Below are 4,171 nucleotides of genomic sequence, written 5' to 3'. Positions count from 1 at the left end.
CTTAACTATTTTGAAGTGTACACTTCATAGTGTTAGCTGTACAGGTTTCCCCCGCTTTGTGAAAGTAGAGCGTTCCTATGAAACCTTTTGTAAGCCAAGATGGCACAAAGTGTCCCGTTTTATGAAAGTTTGCGTTTCACCACTTTGCTTTTATGAAAGACCTATATTAGTACGGAAATGGCTTTTTCATGGAAGTGAAAATCTTCAGATTTCGTTTGGTTAGTGAAAACAGGTATTAATGTAGGGTTGTTTTTGTTAAAAGCGAAGTGGCATAATGCAAACTTTTGGAAAGTGGGAGATACCTGTACTCACTGCTGTGCAATGATTCCCTATAATGTTTTCATTTTGCAAGACTGAAACTCTATACCCGTTGAACAACTACCCATTTCCCCCTCCCCCAACCCCTGGCAACCACCATTCTACTGTTTCTATGAAATTGACTACTTTAGATACCTCATAGAAGTGAAATCACACAGTATGTCTTTTTGTGACTGGCTTATTTCACTTAGCATAATATTCTCAAGGTTCATCCATGCTGTAGCATATGACAGCACTTCCTTCTTTTTTAAGGCTGAATAATTTTCCATCGTATGTATATACTTAATTTTCTTTATCCATTCATCCATTGTTGGACTTTTAGATTGCTTCCACATTTTGGCTATTGTGAATAATACTGCAATGGACATAGGTGTGAGTTTTTATTAACAGCCTTATTGGTATACAATTCATATATCACATAGTCTACCCATTTTAACATGTAGAATTCAGTGTTTTTTAGTATATTCACAGATATGTGCAACCATCACTCCAGTCAATTTAGGAGCATTTTCATCACCTCAGAAAGAAACCTTGTACCTTTTAGCCTCCATCCCCTGCCCCCACATCCTCCCCACCCAGCCCTCAGCAACTACTAATATGTCTATATAGATTTTCGTATCCTGGACTTTCATAGGAATGGAATCGTATAGTCTGTGGTCTTTTGTGACTGGCTTCTGCCCTTTAGCATAGCGTTTCCAAGATTCATCCATGTCGTAGCATGTCAGTACTTTACTCCATTTTGTGGCTGAATAATATTCCATAGTATGGTTAACCATATTTTGTTTATTTATTCATCAGTTGGTAGACGTTTGGATTGTTTCCACCTTTTGACTATTACATAATGCTGCTATAAACATCTTTTTACAAGGTTTTGTATGGACATATGTTTTCATTTCTTTTGGGTTTATACATAGATGTGGAATTGCTGTCACGGTAACTATGTTTAATCATTTGAGGAATTGCCAGGCCATCTTCCACAGTAGCTGGATCAGTTTTATATTCCTATCAGCAGTGTATGAAGGTTTCGATTTCTCCACATCCTTGCCAACACTAATTATCTCACTTTTTAATTCTAGCTACTCTTTTGGGTGTGAAGTGGTATCTCATTGTGGTTTCTGTTTGCATTTCCCTAATGGTTAGTGATGTTGAGCATTGGCCATTTGCATATTTTCTTTAGGAAAATGTCAATTCAGATCTTTTGCCCATTTTTTAATGGGGTTATTTATCTTTTTATTATTGAGTTGTAAGAGTTGTTTATATATTTTAAATAGAAGTCTCTTATTAAAAATATGAATTGCAGATATTTTCTCCCATTGCGTGGGTTGTCTTTTCATTCCTTTTAACATAGGCAGATTATAGCTGTAAATTTCCCTCTGATCACTGCTTTCATGCCTAAGTTTTGGTATGTTGTGTATTCATTTTCATTCATCTTAGAGTATTTTCTCTCGTATGTGATGAGTCACTCGTCTTGCGGTTTTCAAAATTCTTTGTCTTTTCAAAGTTTGAATATGATGTCTAGGTATGGATCGCTTCTAAATTTATCCTACTTGGAGCTCTTTGCCCTTCTTAGATGTGTAGATTACTGTTTCTCATGAAATACGGGAAGTTTTGATCCATTATTTTTCAAATACTCTTTCTGCCTTTTCTTTTTTATGTGTATGTTGCATGGTACCCCTACGGTCTCTGAGTCTCTGTTCATTTTTCTTCATTTTTCTTTCTTGCCCTCGGATAGGTTAATTTAAGTGGGCCTGTCTTCAAGTTTGCTGATTTTTTTTCCTGCCTGGTCATGTGTGCTGACCCATTGAGCCCCTCTAATGAAATGTTTATCTGTTATTGTACTTCTCAACTCTAGAATTTGTTTGGTTCCTTTCTATAATTTGTCTCAACTGATAGTCTCTATTTTGTGAGACATCATTCTTATTCATGTCTTTAGCCATGGTTTCCTTTAGCTCTTTGAACATATCTTAAATAGCTGATTTAAAATGTAATGCTAGGGTAAGTTAAAACACTACAAAGCTTGCTGCACTTACGAAGGTTCTACCGTCTTTCTTGACTGAACGCTCTCTGGGTTGCTGCAAGCCTTTGGTTCATTTCTAGAGTTTTATGAAAGTTGATTCTGGTAATATGTGGCAAGATTTTGTATTCCTTTTATGGAGGAAACAAGCTTTTGGTAGTTCTTATTAGACCATTTTTTTGACCCCCCCTGCTTGGACTTTGATTCAAACAAACTATAGGAAGGTATTTTTGAGACAGTTGGCAAAAACTGAACACAGACTGGTTATTAGATTACTAAAATTTTTATTTCGTTGGCTAGGAAAATTGTATTATGGTCATATATATATTTTTAAAGACTCTAACTGTTAGAGCTACATAGTGGTGTTTAGAATTTTCTTTAATCTGCTTTCAGGTACTCCAGCTCACATGCAAAGATGTATGTGTGGGAAGAGAGATGAATACACGAGAGAGGTAAGACAATGGCACATGTTGATTGTTGGAGCTGGGTGACAGGTACATGGAGGTTCCCTGTACCATTTTATTTTTGTGTTTGAAAATTTCTATAAAAAGTTTTTTTTTTTTTAAAGAGAAGGGTTACTCTCAGGTCCAAACAAGGCTTCTTTGAACTGGGAAAAAAATGATTGAGTCCCTCACCGGCCTTGGGTAGAGGGAAGTAAAATAATGTCATGGAAGATAGGCAGGACGTGTGACGAGAGAATCGAGGCTAAAGAAATAGAATCAATCAGGCACCCTCAGGATCAGAAGAACAAGTTATACAGCAAGCAAAGAAATGTAACCATCTCTGGGTGTGGAAGGCAAAGGAATTGACGAGTTAAGTCCAGGCTGATGCCTGGACCCAACTCCCAAGTCCATGGTCTCAGCCACTACACTCCACCATATCCCAGACTGCTAAGAAAGACTTCTTTCCTGGGGCTGACAAGAGAAGTGTTCTCACCAAAGACCATTCCATTTGGCTTGAACAGAACTATGACAAAGACCCAAAGCTGGAGGTGTGCCTAAGGTGACAGGGCTCCAAGGGCAGAGGCCTGGGACGAGGTAGGTGTTTGTCCTGAGTGACCCACAGCCTCAAGACATGAACTGGGGAGAGCTGTCTCTGGTGATGCTGGACTCAGTGAAGCTCCAGTTATTTTGACTGACAGCATACTAAATACAAGAACCTCCAACCCTGAGAGAGTGTGGGAGATCCATCCAGAAGAGTTCCCACAGGGCAGGAGAGCGCAAGGCCTGGGGCACTGGGTGCTCCCACAGTCAAAGCCCAAGGAGAACCTACCTAGCCTGCTCCACCGCCAGCTTTCCAAATGGGGACAAGAACCATCAGGGAAGACGCGCCCTGTGGCCTTATCTAAAGGACAAGAGCTTGGGAAATAGGAACCAAAGGAAGTCAAGAACATGCCATTCTTTACCTTAATAACCCTTTCCTTAGGAGGAGCAGCAGGAAATATATTTTAAGACACAAAGAGCCCCTGAACTTGTCTTTGGACACAGCTGAGGGATTTGAATCTCCTCTGCAGTCAGGTTGAGAGGAGAAACTAGGGGAGGGGCCGGGGGCACTGCAGGGCGGAGGACAAGCAGTAGGGCCCCATGGGAGAAAGGCAGAGCTGACCCCCCTCACCCGCACCTGGCCCCAGAGAGCCACTGCCAGAAAATGGGGGGATGAGCAGCAAGGTGCCTGAGGCCACAGTGCAGAGCTCAGCGGATCGGGGCTTTCCGCTGTGCAGCAGAGGCGCTGGTGTGCGTGTGTGGGGGGTGGGTAGCAGCCAGCGGACCCTGTAACATCCGAACGGGATGAGGAAGGGATGCGCGAGACAAAGGGCCTGGGGCCATTGCTGCTCTGCGT

The sequence above is a fragment of the Pteropus alecto genome, unplaced genomic scaffold, assembly GCF_000325575.1.
Source record: "Pteropus alecto unplaced genomic scaffold, ASM32557v1 scaffold157, whole genome shotgun sequence".
Classification (NCBI taxonomy): domain Eukaryota; kingdom Metazoa; phylum Chordata; class Mammalia; order Chiroptera; family Pteropodidae; genus Pteropus; species Pteropus alecto.
Note: the sequence above shows the minus strand (reverse complement) of the source record.